Source organism: Pongo pygmaeus, chromosome 16 (assembly GCF_028885625.2).
Source record: "Pongo pygmaeus isolate AG05252 chromosome 16, NHGRI_mPonPyg2-v2.0_pri, whole genome shotgun sequence".
Classification (NCBI taxonomy): domain Eukaryota; kingdom Metazoa; phylum Chordata; class Mammalia; order Primates; family Hominidae; genus Pongo; species Pongo pygmaeus.
In genome coordinates, this window is record NC_072389.2 from 34756230 (window position 1) to 34774867 (window position 18638).

Below are 18638 nucleotides of genomic sequence, written 5' to 3' on the forward strand. Positions count from 1 at the left end.
TCCCCTCAGGCACACATTCTCTTTCTCAGGGTTGTTCCTTGCTGAGAAAAAGAACTCAATGATATTTCTCCCATTTGCTTTTGAAAAAAGAGAAATATGGCTCTGTTCTGCCCGGCTCACCGGCAGTCAGAGTTTAAGGTTATCTCTCTTGTTTCCTGAACACTGCTGTTATCCTGTTGTTTTTTCAAGGTGCCCAGATTTCATATTGTTCAAACACACATGCTCTACAAACAACTTGTGCAGTTAACGCAATCAACACAGGGTCCTGAGGTGACATACATCCTCCTCAGCTTATGAAGATGATGGGATTAAGAGATTAAAGTAAAGACAGGCATAGGAAATCACAAGGGTATTGATTGGGGAAGTGATAAGTGTCCATGAAATCTTCACAATTTATGTTCAGAGATTGCAGTAAAGACAGGCATAAGAAATTATAAAAGTATTAATTTGGGGAACTAATAAATCTCCATGAGATCTTCACAATTCATATTCTTCTGCCATGGCTTCAGCTGGTCCCTCCGTTCGGGGTCCCTGACTTCCTGCAACAGAGGTGGGTGGATCACCTGAGGTCAGGAGTTTGAGACCAGCCTGGCCAATATAGTGAAACCTCATTTTGGGGTGTGGTGGTGCATGCCTGTAATCCCAGCTACTTGGTAGGCTGAGGCAGGATAATCACTTGAACCAGGGTGGCAGAGTTTGCAATGAGCCCAGATGGCAACACTGTACTCCAGCCTGGGTGACGGAGCAAGACTCCATCACCAAAAAAAAAAAAAAAAAAAATCTCTTAGTTTCTGGTGGTTTTCCTGACCATATATGTGATGCCGAAGTTGCTTTTTTGTTGTCACACCTATTGGCCTCAAGTGCTGAACTTTCCATGGAGTGGCAATTTTTTGGTAATAAAGCAACTTTCAAAATGAGTCTAAGTTTATCTCTGGAAAAGTTTGAAAGAATCAGTGAAGGTTGTTTTAGACAGTACCCATGTACTACAGATCAGCCATTCTCTCTCTGTCTCTCAAATTTTCAGTAAACCTTTCCACGTAGGATGTCAGCACGATTTTAATACATGTAATATGTAAAATAAGACAAATTAAGACACAACTCCATCAACTCTCTCATCTACTCTGGGCTTATTTTTCTTCATAGTACATAACACCATCTACATCATATGCTTATTGTCTGTTTCTATTAGAGCAGGGTATTTTTGTTAGTGCTGTTAGTGTGCTCAGCACATACAGCAACACTTGGCAGACAGTAGGTGTTGAATGAAAGAATGAAGAAGAACAGAACTCATTTTACTAAAGACATTTTGATATCACTTTTGGGATAGGATACTATACATTAAAGATGATACACTGTTTATTCCAGAATGATCTTAGCTACAGTATTCATAGCACAGTATTTGTATACTTAACGCTGTTATCCATTCTACCTTCCTCTGAGATTGGCATGAGAGTTGCCTGTCAGAGTATGTGTGCTCTTAGAAATCAGGGACAATACTATCATTTTAAGCTTCTTGGCAGTGATGTGTACTTAACTACATGGTGAACTCATAGGTGGAGGGGGAGTATCTAATGCTCTTATATTCTGCTTTTCAGCAAATAAATATTACCATACTGTGTGTGTAACATGGGCTATATAAATGTGTGATGATTAAATTAGAAGATAGGGTTCTCTGCAATCCAGTTTTCCAAGATAAATTTTTGCCTTGTTTTTGTTAGGTGATAAAGGTACCATATTGACTGTTGCTACATGCCTACTTAGTCATGCTTCTCTTGCAGTAATCTTATCAAATTACCAGCTTTTTACTTTTTTAGAGAGACAGTCCTAGAATTGAGAATCCTCCTTTGCCTACATTCAAAATGAGACTATATTACGTGGGTAGGAAATTTCTGGTGACCTACTTTTAATTTTTAAATTTAAAAAAATTTTAGCATAGTTTTAGATTTAGAAAACAGTTGAAAAGGTGGTATAGAGAGTTTCTGTGTACCACCCAGGCACCCAGTTTCCCCTGTTGCTAACATCTTACATGATTATGGTATATTTGTCACAACTAACAAATCAGTATTCATATATTATAACTAAACTACATACTTTTAGGGGTAGTGACCCAGTTTTAAAGCTTATTTCCCACAATTTGTTAAAAATGACAATCAGTATTGAATGCCCATGGGTGGTGGCTTCCTGATTCTTCAAAGAAACTGAGTAATTTGGTAACCATTGGGACTTATCAGGAAAAAGGAAGTCATAATAATGTGCACTTAAATTTCCAGTGGAGGGATTGTACAGCTTAACATATGTTTTTGTAAGCTGGGTATTAATAAATAAAGAGGCTGGGTGGGGTTTGATCACTATTAAAACTGATTTGTTTTGTTCCCTGGAAAATATGTTACTACCACATGGTCTACCCTTCATAGATAATCAATCCTAAGATCATTGGGCAGAAAAGGGTTGCCCTGTAGTAGGAAATGTGTCCTCCTGGGACTGAGTTGAGATTTAGTTTAGCGCACAGAATAAGTAGCCAATGGCTGCTATGAGACTGACTTCTAGAATTCAAATTGGTATAAATTTAATCTAATTCTTTTCCCCAGGACTGCCCAATTTAAGATTAAGTTTTATACTGGCACTTATTAGAGATATGGCCATTTTGCCATTTCAGTGGAACCTTTTAATCAGCTTTAATGCTGTCTTAGGTAAAGTGAAAACTTAATCTCTCTCTTTAAGGGCTTTTCTAGTTTGCCATCCTCAAAGCAGAAAAATCAGCAATGAAGCAGCACTGCCTCATATAGACTCTGCTTTTATTAAATTTGCTTCAATAATCCTCTTCCAGTCATCTTTTGTGCTGCATATTTGAACCATAAAATAAACAAAAATTGTACCCAAATGAAAATTTCAAGTTATTTTAATGAAGCTCTGGAAACATCCCATAGCTCAGAAGATATTTTTTCCTAGTTTATTTTTTAAATTCTGGAAAGTAGGTCAGTAGACATACCCTGCTTTAATTGGTTTAATTAGAAGTGAAAAATTATAGGACTAACTCAATTTGAAGTACAGATTTAAATAAGAAGAATTATACTGGGATGAATATTATTTAAGGGTTTGAATTTAAGATGCATTTAATCAATGTTTATAATTTCCTCTTGAAAAGATTTATATTGCAAAAAGGAAGACTAAGTGTTGGAATAGATCAATATATAGGGAAAAACTTTGCCATGAAATATAATATTTGATAAAATCATTTTAGAACTGTATCTCTAAATGGTATGCCTAAGAATATTGTTCTATAGGACCTTAATAGATATGCCTTGGGGGAAAAAAGTATTGTGTGCTCAAGTGAGTTTGAGATATACTGCATTAAATATAAGAAGTTACTTGCAGGACTTCTCAAAGTCTTTAACACTTTCTGAATTTCTGAGACAAGATATATATAGGGTACAGTACTTTGCAAACCTATTTATCCCTATACCACCTAGTAACATTTTTCAGGAAAATGTTTTGAGAACACGAATTTGACCTGTTTTAGGAATTTATACCTTTGACAATGTTGAGGACCTTGTTTTTTCCTATTATAATGATGATGTGATAGTCACATACATTACTTTTTCTCAATTCTTTATCTTTAAGATATTTTTCCAGTGTATTATATTCAACCCTCTGCTCAGTGCCTTCCTTCTGCTAACTAAAGTGATGGTTTCCATCTGTTGCTACACATCAGAAATACCTGGCCCTGACCCTGGAGATTCTGTATGAGTATAAATGCCAGAATACCTGCTCAGGATTCTGTATTTATTACAAACACCCAGGTGATTCTGATGGAACCAACACTGGTCCTCCAACTGATGCTTTGGAATTGTTGAACTAAAAGCATGCGTTTTTTTCTAGATGGATGAGTAGATTGGGGCATAGTTTGTGGTCCTAGAACACGTGGGTTAACCATCCATCCTAGTGAGAATGATAGCACAGGCCTCCGATGACTCCACGAGGTGATGTGCTGACTATAACCTAACATGAAACGATTATTATTCTTTAAGAAGAGCAGAATATGTCTAAATGGGCTTTTAGCCACCTTCCTAATAATGAAGTACCATATATATGATTACCATTTGTTTTAATTTCAAATAATTCCCTTGTAGATGATGTTTTATTTATTCTTTGTTTTTTTGAGACGGAGTCTCGCTCTTTTGCCCAGGCCGGAGTGCAGTGGCGCGATCTCGGCTCACTGCAAGCGCCGCCTTCCGGGTTCACGCCATTCTCCTGACTCCACCTCCCGAGTAGCTGGGACTACAGGCGCCCACCATGGCGCCCAGCTAATTTTTTGTATTTTTAGTGGAGACAGGGTTTCACCGTGTTAGCCAGGATAGTCTCTATCTCCTGACCTCGTGATCCGTCCACCTCGGCCTCCCAAAGTGCTGGGATTACAGGCGTGAGCCACTGCGCCCGGCCTATTCTTTAAAAAGAATATTAGATAATATTTTCTAAATGTGCCAAGTATCTAAGAATATATTCTTTCACCTCTTGCTGTTAAGAGTTATACATTTAACCTTAAGCAAATCGGCCAAGATTCTATTTCATTTATGCTTTGATTTATGTCAGTATTAATGTAGTTGCTGTGAAAATTGTATGGTTATATATACTCTCCACCTAGTAAAACAGTTCCATATTCCTGGAAATGGTCTTTTACATCCTACAAATGTAGCTGGAAAGGAATAATATAAATACTAATGGTTTGAGAGACAACTAGTCTTGACATGTCTTGGTTGAATAGTGTTCTACAAGCAACAATATATGAAATACTAGACATACCCATTAAAAGTAGAAAATACCCTCTACTGTTTTAAAATTATTCTGCAAGATCTCACCAATGCAATGAGACATAAAACAGAAATAATGGGTGTAATTATTGAAAATTGGAGATAAAATTTTTATTACTTGCAAACAAAATTATGTCAAAAACCTGATAAATTAAATACAATTAATATGTTTCATAGAACTAATTACATATGAGAGGCATCCAAAATCCATTTTTTCTATACAAACATGGTTTGATATACACAGTCTTGTTTTATCTGTGTTTTAACTGGTTTATGAAATAATAAATGGAAAAATCAAGTATGCATTATCAGGTTAAAGAAGCAGGAGAGATAGAGCTATAAAAACAGAGAAGAATGTTGTAAAGAGGGCTTAACAACCAGGATAAATGTCGTAGAGAGATCCATTAAAGTGATGGCCTAGAGATCACGGGCTTCCTTTGGCAAAGCCACGTTGGTGAATTGAAGGAAGTGGAAGCCAGACCACAATGGCTGAAGAATGAATGTAATGTAAGAGCCAAGACATTTATTTGAGTTTGATAGTAATGAAAAAGGACGAGAATTTTCTTCTTGCTATTGTTTTTGTCATTTCATGTTCAAAACACTTTATCTCCCATGTGGGACTGAAAACTCCAAGATGGGATCTCTGTTTCTGTGAGGCTTGTAGTGCTTAGTACATCCTTGGATGTGTGAGGCTCTCATTGGTGTAAGTTTAATTCCTGACTGTGGACGAAAGCTTTAAAACTTTGTGGGCAAAATACAGAATGAATTTCAGTGAGTTCCCCATGTATTAAACAAGGTGGCACTGGCTGGAGACATGCTGTCCCTGTGTTCATCTTCCTGACCCGCTCTTCACAGTCTTCACCGCCTTTCTTCAGGAATCTCCCCTTTGGCTTTTCCACAGCTATGAAACCCACGTAGTTGAACACCCTGGTGCTTCTCCTGCAGGGCATGTGATGAGGAAGTGAGCTTGGCTTTGGAGTGCTGGGAACCTGAGGGATTGCCAAGGACCCAGAGCCCAGCCCTGACCACCCAGAGAGCCCAAAACACAACGAACAAATTGAATTTCCACAACAACAGAGTCATGCAAGACCACCGCAGTGTGTGCATTTTCCTTCCCAATGATGAATCTCTGAACATCATCATAAATGTGAGTAGATCTCAATATAATTCTGATAGCTGGAGGATAGTGTATTTTCAGGTTTGCTGGAGGAAAAAAACTAGACTTTAAATAATTAAGACAAAATGATTGTATTAATTGACTTCTATCCTTAATCACTAATTTTGTTTTTTATATTTCCCTTGACTTTTGGGGGAGAAATAATCTTTGTCTCAAAAGTGGGCTTTAGTGACCTATGGGTTTGATAAAGCAACCAGAGATAACAAGACAAGGATATTTAATGGCAACATGCCAGCAATTATTATTAGTTAATTGAAAGCGTTTATGATTTTGGCCTGGGGCCAATGCTTTCCTCCTCTGCTGGGCTATCATATGGGTAAGGGAGAGGAAAAGCTTTGTTTCACTTTTTAAATAAAAGTATTATGTAACTTTGAAATTTTTATAAAATTAAAAGATAGTAAAAACAACTATTCTAACAGAATTCAAAACCTGTTATGCTTCAGTTGAGAGATTAATCAAGGTAAGTCCATGGGAAATTGGGAGTGCATTTCTACTGGCAAAGTTAGTGATAACTATGCACTTCTGACAAAATGCGAAATAGGGGGTATGGGCGTGTCATGTCATCATGGTGCAGATACGTGGATGTGTGCTTCCAAACAATGGCAACCTAACTGACTGACTGTGCTGGAACCGTACAAAATATCTGAAACTACTCAGAAAGAAGGTGAAAATTGCATGCAAAAATGTATTTGAAAAATATTGAACTAACACAACATGAATTTGGAATTATAGGTGAGGTACTGTAACTCACCTACAGATGTGTTTTTTGTAATCAATATTTATGGACTCAGACTACACTGTAAAAGCTTACATAGAAATCATTCTATCTAAGCTTTCTGGATATGAAAGTAACCTAGTATGCGTTTTGCTACTATATCTTTATATGAATTTAAATCACATTTCCAAGTGGCTTACAGTAATCAATGTTAATTTGTCACAAGGAAGATGCAGATTAAAACCACATTGCAATATCACTGCACACCCACTAGTATGGTTTAAAAGAAAAAAAACAGAAAATATCAAGCACTGGTGACAATGTGGACAAACAGAACTCTTTTTCAATAATGGCGGGTATGTAAAGTGGCACAAACACTTTGGAAACCTGTTTGGTATTATACTATACTAAACCTGAACACATGCATTGTTTATGACCCAGGAATGCCACTCCTGGGAACCAACAACAACGCATATATGTGTTGCATATGTTTACCAAAACACATTTACAAGAATGTTCATAGCAGCACTATTTGAAATCGCCCCCAAGTAGAAAATGCACAAATATTTAACAGTAGGTTGGATAAAGTGTGGTACATTTATGCAATATAATACCATATAGAAACGAGAGTGAGGGATCTGCAAACTAATATGCAACTGTACAAATGAATCCCACAAAAACAATGTTGGGTGGCAGAAGCCAGATGTAAATGAATACATGCCGTAGATTTCATTCTTTTACATTAAAAAAGCTAGTCACACAAAGTTATGCTGTTAGAAGAGAGTGATTTGGTTGGGAGCAGGGGTAGTTACAGGAAGGGAGTACAAGGAGATTTCTGGTTGTTAGTTATGTTCAGTGTCAATCTAGGTGCTAAACAGGTACAATAAAGATTTTAGAATTCATCAATTTGCACACTTATGATAGATGCACTTCCCTGTATGTATATTTGAATAAAATCTTTTAAAAAGTAAAATGACAAAAAGACAATATTAACAAAAATGACATATTATATTAACTCTTACATTAAGGAACATATAAAAATGAGTTCTATAATGGGCTCTGCAGGTCATGTGGTCATGCCAAGGACCATATGTGCTCAAGATTCTCATGACATTTTGGAAGAAGGTTGGGCTTTCTTTCTCTTTCCTTTCTTCCTTCCCTTCCCTTCCCTATTTTTAAATCTAGGTTTTGTATCTTCCTGGGGTGATGGTGACTTTGGAAAATCGGGCTGGGGCGGAAGTGAAGGCTGTAACATTCCCCAGAACATTGAGAGACTAAATGGACAGGGGGTATGCCAGATTGAGTGTGGAGCTCAGTTCCTACTGGCGCTCACCAAGTCTGGAGTGGTGTGGACATGGTACATAAATGTCCCCCCGTCACACTGTCGTGCTTGTGCAGGCGTGTGCAGGGAGCTTGGGCCTTGCCCCAGGACCACCCTGGTGTGATTGTGACCTGTCATATTTTTACTTATGCATGCATCTTTGTCCTTTAAAGGATATTGAGTTGGGATTAGTGACAATAGTACAAGAAGAAATTTCGTATTGTAACTGGGTCATTTTGAAAATACTAGAAAAATTTTAGGCCACTTACCTTTCCTGTTTGGGCGAGATTTATAAGAAGGGTTTCTTCTGCTGAAGCCTAAGGATAAAATGAGAGCAAAATAGCCTTCTGAATCCTTTGATCCTGAAAAAGTTAACATGTATTTCTTGTAAAAGCTTATTATATTAATGTGCAAAAGAGCAGATGCCCAGACTGGCCTTGGATGGTGTGTCAGGCCTTGCTGCCTCTGGTCATAATATTGGCACTATTTATTTATTTATTTGAGATGGAGTCTCGCTCTATCGCCCAGGCTGGAATGCAGTGGAACAATCTCAGCTCACTGCAAGCTCCACCTCCCGGGTTCATGCCATTGTCCTGCCTCAGCCTCCCGAGTAGCTGGGACTACAGGCGTCTGCCACCATGCCTGGCTAATTTTTTTGTGTTTTTAGTAGAGATGGAGTTTCACCATGTTAGCCAGGATGGTCTCGATCTCCTGACCTCGTGATCCACCTGCCTTGGCCTCCCAAAGTGCTGGGATTACAGGCGTGAACCACCGTGACTGGCCAACATTGGCACTTTGAGAAAGATGTATACCAGATAGGACTTTGGATAGGTATTTGCGGTAGTGTGTCTTATTTTCAGTCTATATGAAAACCTACAACAGTAACTTAAATGTTGTAAAATATGTATTAAGGTATTAAGGTTTTTCCCAGCTGACTTAATAAGTTAATTTGAATTAATGGTGTATGATTTTGAATACAAGTTCGAAGACCTTGGGTGCTGTGTGTGATGTCATTGAGCTGGCTGTGAAAGATGTGAGACAGTGAGTGTCTTCTTGTATAGCATTGTCAGACCATAACCGTATTGTAACACTCCACCATGGGCCTTCTCTCAGGGGAAAGGGGGATTACTTCAGGTTGGGCCAGGGCTCTGACGTGCACGTGCGGAAGCCGCAGATGGTGGAAGAGCTGAGGGGGAAGAAGATCGTGCATGTGCTCGTCGGGCTGGCAGTGCCTGGCGGTCACGGACTCGGGGCAGGTAAGGCTGCAGGTGGCCTGGGGGTGACGTGCCATCCTGACTTGGGGGACTTGAGGGTCACGACACGGCCCTCATCCTGTTGAAATCGCAGCTGTTGATGAAATCAGCCGAGTCTTACTGCTTGAAGAACCATGAGGGCGGAACCCGTCCCTTTTGCCCGCTGGTGTATCTGCCTGCTCAGCAGCAGGGGTTGGTGGCGGGGTCCTCAGAAAAGAGGCATTCCCACTCTGAAGTCCACGTGAAAAGTGTCTGGAAAGATTGTTATTGTTATTATTATTATTATTTTTTTTGAGACAGAGTCTCGCTCTATCGGGCAGGCTGGAGTGCAGTGGCGCGATCTCGGCTCACTGCAAGCTCCGCCTCCCGGGTTCACGCCATTCTCCTGCCTCAGCCTCCCAAGTAGCTGGGACTACAGGCGCCCGCCACCACGCCCAGCTAATTTTTTGTATTTTTAGTAGAGACGGGGTTTCACCGTGGTCTTGATCTCCTGACCTCGTGATCCACCTGCCTCGGCCTCCCAAAATGCTGGGATTACAGGCGTGAGCCACTGCCCCTGGCCAAAAGATTGTTATTCTTGAAGATGCTCCTACTGCAAGGTATTAGCAAGACTTTGCTTTAGAGAATTGCTAACTGGTGAGGAGGGATCCATGCCTCATTTTAGAGACAGAGCTAGTGCCTGACAAGTGTTACACTCTCTTCTGCTTGGAGAAGCGTATGCTATGACCGGCCTGTGGATATTCAGCTCACTCATAGGTGGGAATTGAACAATGAGAACACATGGACACAGGAAGGGGAACATCACACTCTGGGGACTGTTGTGGGGTGGGGGAAGGGAGAGGGATAGCATTAGGAGATATACCTAATGCTAAATGACGAGTTAATGGGTGTAGCACACCAGCATGGCACATGTATACATATGTAACTAACCTGCACGTTGTGCACATGTACTCTAAAACTTAAAGTATAATAATAATATTTTTTAGAAAATTTTATTTATGAAAACAAAATTACCATTACTGTTTTTTAGTCAAAATGAATTATACTTTATAATTCTATAAGGCCAAGGAGCAACTTACTTGAAAAATGAGCATATTGTTTTTGGTCATTTTTCTTTGCAAAGTAAAAGGGAAAAAATTATTGCAGTTAGTTGAAGAGAGGACCTTCTGCGTGTCTTGTAACAAAACACAATTAATTGGATTAATATTAAGAAAATACTCTTTTTATGGTTATTCAGAATTGTAGTACACTGATGCCATTTTGTAAGATTGTGAAATGGTTTGTTTTTACTTTTAAGAACTCAATTCTTTCAACTACCGTGGCATACACGTTAAGCATTTTGAAGTAAAAATTACATTAAAGAAAATGTCGGGAAATGTTGAAAAATTATAAGCATTTTTCCCTCATAAACAGGTGTATGCTTGGGGTGACAGTGACCACGGCCAGCAGGGCAATGGCACGACCACGGTTAACAGGAAGCCCACACTCGTGTAAGGTTTAGAAGACCAGAAGATCATGTGTGTGGCTTGCGGGTCTCCCCACAGTGTGGCATGGACAACTGTGGATGTGGCCACGCCCTTTGTCCATGAGCCCGTCCTCTTCTAGACTTCAAGAGACCCTTTAGTTGCTTCCTATTTAGGTAACACAGATTTGTATCTTCTCTGAGATTTTTCTGTAGGTTACAGCAACCTTATATTTATTTAACTGTGCCAACACATTAGAGGTTGTAGTGCTGTGTTAACTACATTATGAATCTAAAGACACAGAAGAATTATGGTGTGCTCTCATGCGATTTATACATGCTGGAATGAAAGTTTTAGAAGAAAGTATGTTGCTGATTCTTGTATTTATGATCAGGTAAATTCACAGCGCTGTACTTCTGTGTGAACAGGACTCCTAATAACTGCCTGAGAGCTACAGGCACTGTACTGGGCTCTTTTGTATTTTTTAACAGCTTTATTCAGTTATAATTGACATATAATAAACTGCACCTATTTAAAGTATACATTTTGATCAACTTTGAAATATGTATGATCCATGAAAACATCACCACAATCAAAGATAATGAACTCATACACTACTCCAGCATTTCTCTCTGGCCCTTTGTACCCCTCCCTTTTGCTTTTAACTTCTCTCCTCCTTCCTGCCGTATGCAGCAATTTAATTTCTGTCAACTAGAGATCAGTTTGCATGTTTTCTTTTTGTTGTTGTTGTTGTTTGGTTGGGTGTTTTGTTTGTTTGTTTTCTTTTTTTTGTAGACAGGGTCTCACTCTGTTGCCCAGGCTGGAGTGCAGTGGCATGATCTTGGCTCACTGCAGCTTCCACCTCCTGGTCTCAAGTGATCCTCCCACCTTAACCTCCAAAATAGCTGGGACTACAGGCACATGTCACCATGCCTGGCTAATTTTTGTTTGTTTGGTGGAGACATGGTTTTGCCATATTGCTCAGGTTGGTCTTGAACTCCTGAGCTCAAGTGATCCTCCCACCTTGGCCTCCCAAAGTGCTGGGATTATAGATAGGCAGGAGCCACTGTGGCAGGCCAGTTTGCATGTTTTACAGCTTACTATAAATGGAATCATACAGCATATACTCTTAAAAAATCTTACTTTTCCACTCAGCATAATAATTTTGAGATTCACTTATGTTGCATGTATCAATAGTTTATTCTTTTAAATTGTTGAATAGTATCTTAAGATAAACAAATGCAATTTGTTTATCCATTTTTCTGTTGATGAATGTTTGGGCTGTTCCCAGTTTTTGACTATACAAGTGAAATTGCTAATGGACATTTCCGTACAAGTTTGTGTATGGACATCCACTTGAAATTCTCTTGGGTAAACTTCTAAGAGAGGAGTGTTTGGATCATATGGTAGGTGTATGTCTAGCTTCTTAAGATCGCTACATACTGTTTTGCGAAGTGGATGTTCCAGAGGTCCAGATCCTCCACATTTTTGTCAACCCTTGATACAGTCAGTCTTTAATTTTAGTTATACTGACAGATGTATAGTGGTATCTCATTGTGGTTTTAATCTGCATTTCCCTAATAACTAATGATGTCAAGCATCTTGCTTATTTACAAATCAGATACCTTTTTTGGTGAATGTCTGTTCAGGTCTTTTCCCATATTTAAATAGGTTGATTGTTTTCTTACTGAGTTTGAGAGTTCCGTGTATATTCTGGGTTACAAGTCCTTTGCATAATATAGAATTTGCTAATATTTTCTGTCAATGTGGCTTGTCATTTTATTCTCTTCACAGGTGAATCTTTAAGAAGTTTTTAATTTTGATGATGCCTAGTTTATTCATTTTATTCTTTTGTAGAGCGTACTTTTGATGTTGTGTCTACAAAACCTTTGCCTCAAGATTATAAAGATTCTCTTTCTGTGTTCTGTTATAGAAGTTTTATAGTTTTAGACATGTATATCTATGACCAGTTGATTAAATTTTATATATGGTGAGAGGTTCAGATTGAAAGGCTTTTTTGGACATGATTGTCCAGTTGTTTCAGTTGTATTTGTTGAAAAACTATGCTTTTCCTAATGAATTGCCTTTTGCCTTTGTCAGAAATCAGTTGTCTATGGATGTACGGATCTATTTCTGGACTCCCAGTACTGTTTCATTGATTTATTTGTGTATTTTGGTGGCAATGCCACATTGTCTTGATTACTACAGCTTTATAAAAGGCCTGAACTCAGGTTGCAACAGTTTTTTAGCTTTGTTCTTTTTCAAATATATTTTGGTTGTTGCAGGCACTTTGCATTTCCATATGACTTAAAATGAGCTTGTCAGTTTTTATAAAACCGCTTGCTTGGGATTTTGATGTGGATTGCATTAATTCTGTAAGTCAATGTGGAAAGGATGGATTCACAGTATTCAGTCTTTTAAACCCATGAACATAGTGTTTCTCTTTATTTGTTAGGTGTTTGGTTTCTCTCAGCAATGTTTTCCAGTCCCAGTGTTGTATAGGTCTTGCATATCTTCTGTTAGATTATCTCTAAGAATTTCAGGTTATTAAATGGTCTCTTAAAAATGTCATTTCTTCTACTGTATGGGAATATTCACATTGCTCCTTGCTAGCATGTAGAAATAAATACAATTTTTTTTTTTTAAAGTGAACCTCATCTTGTCATACAAATATTTTGTTTTTTCTTCCCTTATCTCTCAGGAGGGGACATTTAGGCTCCAGCAGCATCTGCTTTTATGAATAACTGGAATGTGACTTTCTGGCTGTGTTAGTTACTGGCTGTAAGAACTGGGGTGAGTAGCTTCGCCTTCCTGTGCTGTCTTTTCTGGGATAGATGAAGATAAGGCTTGACTCTCGTCTTCTCCTTTCTGGTTCAAATTATTCAGTATCTTCTTAACATATAGCTCTTTTCATGTCACATTATGGTATAACTTTTGAGTTTGGCTTTTTCCACTCAGCCTAATCCTCTGGCGATTCATCCAAGTTGTTACATATTACCTAGTATGTTCAGTATTCCATCAAATACTCAACCATCGAAGGACCTCTGGATTATTTCTAGGTTTTGGCTATTACAAATAAAACTGCCATGCCATTCATATACAGGTGAATGTGAAAATTCACTTTATGTGAAAATAAGTTCTTATTTCCTTGACATAAATGCCCAAGAGTGTGATTGCTGGTCACATGGTAATTATGTTTAGTTTGACAAGAAACTGCTCAACTGTTTTCCAGAATGGCTGTGCCATTTTATATTCTCATTAGCAGTGGAGGATGATCCAGTTTTTCCCATAGCCTCACTATCTTTTTAAAATGTAGACATACTGATAGATAGGTCATTGTATCTCATTGTGGTTTTAATTATATTTTCCTTATGGCTAATTATGTTAACCATCTTTTCATGTGCTTATTTACTGTCCATATCTCCTCTTTGGTAAAATATGTCTTCATGCCATTTTCTAATTGGCATTTTTTTTTTTCTGTTGAGTGTAGAGAATTCATTATATATTCTAGATATTTCTAGTCCTTTGGCAGACGTGTGTTATGGAAATGTTTTCTCCTGGTCTGTAGCTTGTCTTTTCATTTCCTTTCATAAAAAAAGTGCTTAATTTTGATGAAGTCTAATTCATCAGTTTTTTCTTTTATAGATCATACTTTTGGTGTCAAGGCTATACTTTTGCTTAGTGCTAGATCCTAAAGACTGTCTCCTATTCTTTTCTAAAAGATTTATAGTTGTGTATTTTCTACTTAAGTCATGATTCATTTGGATTTAATTTTGCATAAGGTGTAGACTTAGGCTGAAGTTTGGGTTTTTTGCCCACAGACGTCCAGTTCCTCCACCACCACATGCTGAAAGGCTGTCCTGCCTCCACTGAGTTGCTTTTGCACATTTGTCAACAGTCAGTGAGGCATATTTGTGTGGTTCTATTTCTGGGTTCTCTGTTTATTCCATTGATTCTTATGCCAGTACCACACAGTTTTTATTATGGTATTACAACAACTTTTGAAATTGGGTAGACTTGTTCCTCCTTCTAATTTTTCTATTTCTATTCTTGCTCCTTTGCCTTTCCATATACATTTTAGAATAATCTTGTCTGTTGACAAAAACTCTTGCTGGAATTCTGGTGGAAATTGCATTAAATCTGTGTATCAATTTGGATGAGTTGACATAGACACATGTCCCAGCTCCACCTGGCTCCCTCCCTCTACTGAGACCTGGGAGTTCACAGCGAAGTGAGCCTGAGACTTTATTGGTGAACATCTTCTCTCTTTGTTGTTTTGTATTTTTTTCATCTTGCCTTACTGGGGTAAGAAAATACAGATAGTTATTGTAGCATTTTCATAGCTTATATGTATATAACATAAACAGTTGTAAGTGCATTTTATAAAAGCACCTACATCTTTTTGCAGTTACAGTTAAACATTGCTGAAAATAGCTTCTTTATCAAAGTATGGATAAGTGGTTTTCTTATTCTGAAGGCCTGTTAATGAGCCTAATATGTGCCCTGTGAAATAGCAAAATGCAGATTGCAGTGTGTTTTGGAACTAACCTATAAGGTCAGGTTTTATAGAAATAGAGCAAACTGTGATCTTAAAAACAAAATGCAAATTTTATTTTCCTCTTATAGGCGTGCCTTCAGATGTCGATTCTTCTGCTGCTAGTAATAAAATAAGTGGTGCAAGTAATTCTAAGCCACATCGCCCTTCTCTTGCCAAGATTCTCTTGTCATTGGATGGAAATCTGGCCAAACAGCAGGCCTTATCGCATATTCTTACAGCATTGCAAATCATGTATGCCAGGTAGGTTTCTGTGCTAATTTTTGAATTTCTGCAATTATGTGAGCTTCAGGTTTTTGTGATTTTTTTTCGTTGATCAGATGTCTCCAAGAATGTTGTATTATTGTCTTTAAATGCTGTGTGTTGTAAGTCACGTGTTCTTTGATGGTGATTGATATCTTTGTGCATGTTTTAATGGGCATTGAAATATAAATTAGAAAACTAACTTGAACATTTTCACTATTCTTTTTGACCAGCAGACTCTAACCATTAATATTTGGGGGAAGAAAAAAATTAGGTGATACTAATTTATAGTGATGTCTAAGATGACTTAGCGTCCCCTTCGCTCACTTGAGAAGGCTGTTTTGCCAATGCGGCATTTTGCAGTATTTTTCTGCTGCTTTCCCACAGCCTAGATAAGTTGCCCATCTGCTAATGTATCACACATGTGGACCTGACAGGTGTCCTTACATAGGAAAATTAGTTTCAGAACAAAAACATTCAGTAGAGGCTACTGAGTCCTTGCTGCTCAGTATGTGGCTTTCAGTAAACACAAAATTGCCTGCTGGTCAATTATCCAGCCGTCAGGCTCTCACAGCAGCCCAAGAGGATTTCTCAGGGGGAGCCAGAGTCTCATTCTCGTCTGGTTTTTATGTTTGGCAGTTTTTCTCCTGCCATTACTCTGGTTTTCCAAATAAATAGGATCCAGAGTAAACATTTTAGCTATTAGCCAAAGGATACATGGTAATAATGTTTGGTATTTTTCCAAAACTCTTTTACATGTATTCAGTAAAAATGAGGAAATGCCTCAGTGAGTGCAAGTCCTGCCTGTCCGCTTCCTGTGGTGCAGTGGAGAAGGGGCAGCTCACCACAGGCCTGGCTTTGTGTCCTGACAGAGATGCCGTAGTGGGGGCCCTGATGCCGGCCGCCATGATCGCCCCGGTGGAGTGCTCCTCGTTCTCCTCGGCGGCCCCTTCCGACGCTTCTGCAATGGCTAGTCCCATGAATGGAGAAGAATGCATGTTGGCTGTTGATATCGAAGACAGACTGAGTCCATATCCATGGCAAGAAAAGAGAGAGGTAAAAGCGAATCGTAAAGCAGTGTTAGATCAGAAAGGAAAAGGTGGCTACTTTGTGTCTAGGAAAGTCTCATCCTGTCTTTTAGTTTAGGCTGTTTCTGTGCCTCCCGCTTTGATTTTTGGATTTACTTAGAAGAATATTCTCGGTAAAGGAGCTTTTAAAGTGCTTACGTGCAATTAGATTTCGTTTTTTAAAAAATCATGGCCGAGCGTGGGGGCTCACACCTGTAATCCCAGCACTTTGGGAGGCTGAGGCGGGCGGATCACGAGGTCAGGAGATCCAGACCATCCTGGCTAACATGGTGAAACCCTGTCTCTACTAAAAATACAAAAAATTAGCTGGGCTGGTGGTGGGCGCCTGTGGTCCCAGCTACTCGGGAGGCTGAGGCAGGAGAATGGCGTGAACCCGGGAAGGCAGAGCTGGCAGTGAGCCGAGATCGCGCCACTGCACTTCAGCCTGGGCGACAGAGCAAGACTCTGTCAAAAAAAAAAAAAAAAAAACACATTAAATACAAGTTCACAGTCCTTTATCTGCAATTCTGAAACCTTAAAGTTCTGAATTTTAGTAACTTACCTTGGGGGAAAGAACCAACTTGAAGATATGTGAACTCATTTTAGTCTGGTTCATGTGACCTGCTGTGAATATTAATAGTTTTTCTTGAAAATATGAATGTACTTGGCTTTGCACAACTGTCCTAGGCCCGACTGGGGGTGGTAGTGGCTATGTCTGGTAGGCACCATGTTACCTCTGTAAAATCTGGAACATTCTAAACAGCCCAAGTAGTTTTAGATAAAGCATTTGGGACTTGAGTAGGAAATGTGTTATGTTTTTGAGTTTTGAATTAGCACTTTGATATTGAAACAAGCCTGCTAGCCTATGTATAAAATAGCAAAATGTTTGCTGTTTATAAAAAGATGTAATGGGGTGGGGGGCAGAGGTAATTTCAAGTTATTAATTTAAAAATGAACTAACAATTTTGTACCTGGTGACTTTGTGGTGCACTCACCTCTGACAGTGACTTGAATTCGGTATGTAAAAAGGGGTTAGTGGTATTTCATTGCTGCTAAAAATGACAACTCCCTCTGTGTCCTGTTTTTCTTAAAGCTGTCAGTGTACAAGTGGGTATTTAAATACCAGACCTTACTGTAAAAAATAAGAAAGGTGGTATCTAGAGCATGTAAATTGGATATAAAGTTCTACTCTTAAAGAGTTGATCTAAGAGTATGGCTAAACATTTATATATGCAATCTATTAAAAGAACTTAATTCGGCTATAAAAAAAAAAGTTTTTCCACTTAAACTTCCCCTACTGTGCACTGTTCGACTAGATTGTTTCCTCTGAGGACGTGGTGACCCATTGGCCCCCTCAGCCTCCACTGGGCCATTTATCACAGTGACGGATGACCTGGGAGCTGCGAGCATCATTGCAGAAACCATGACCAAAACTGAAGAGGTAAAGAGGCATTCTTTTTTCACTTTGTATTGTGAAATAATCTTAAATGTACACAGAAGTAGAAATAGTATTTAGGAGTCGAACACAGTGTATTCCCATCCCATTCACCTGGGCTTTCCACTTCTTAGCATCTTCCAAGCATTTGTGGGAATGCCGCAGGACACAGTCCCTGTCACTGCTTACTGCTTCTGCGTGTATTCCTTGAGTATCAAGGACTGCAGCTTGATCCAGGATTACTTTCAAACCCACAGACATATTCGGATTTTGCTCATCATCCCAATAGTATCCTTATAGGTCTAACACCCAACCTAGGATTGCATGCTGCCTCTTGAGTCTTCAGTGTGGAATAGTCCTTCAGTTCTTCGTTTTGTCAGACACCACAGGAATGGTGCAGAATTCTTTTCAGTGCCTCTGTTGGGACTCAGGCATTGCTGATTTGCTGCATTATTGGTGATATAGCTTATCACTTGGTTAAGGGTCTCTGCCAAGTTTCTCCACTGGAAGTCAGTTAGTGTGTTAAGTACTCATGGGGAGATACTTTTGAGATTATGTCAATGTCTTGTTCCTCATCATACTTTTACCTCCCAGTTTTTAG

At 38.9% G+C, this 18638-nt stretch overlaps 1 protein-coding gene, 1 long non-coding RNA gene and 1 pseudogene across 2 annotated transcripts in view; 2 read left to right on the forward strand and 1 right to left on the reverse strand.

The window, feature by feature from the left end:
* Positions 1–18638, forward strand: part of LOC129014591 (U3 small nucleolar ribonucleoprotein protein MPP10-like) — a 138614-nt pseudogene that overhangs the window by 29172 nt on the left and 90804 nt on the right.
* On the reverse strand, positions 4898–8338 carry LOC129014525 (uncharacterized). Its single transcript, XR_008494239.2, has 2 exons — positions 8291–8338; positions 4898–6011 (listed from the first exon to the last, which is right to left on the reverse strand). It is a non-coding gene; the product is annotated as an uncharacterized LOC129014525 (long non-coding RNA).
* Positions 9258–18638, forward strand: part of FAN1 (FANCD2 and FANCI associated nuclease 1) — a 139444-nt gene continuing 130063 nt past the window's right edge. The window contains exons 1-5 of the mRNA XM_054451990.2: positions 9258–9277; positions 10688–10913; positions 15364–15535; positions 16408–16591; positions 17919–18043. The gene's annotated coding sequence lies outside the window, so the exon portion shown is untranslated. The remainder of the gene's footprint in view (positions 9278–10687; positions 10914–15363; positions 15536–16407; positions 16592–17918; positions 18044–18638) is intronic.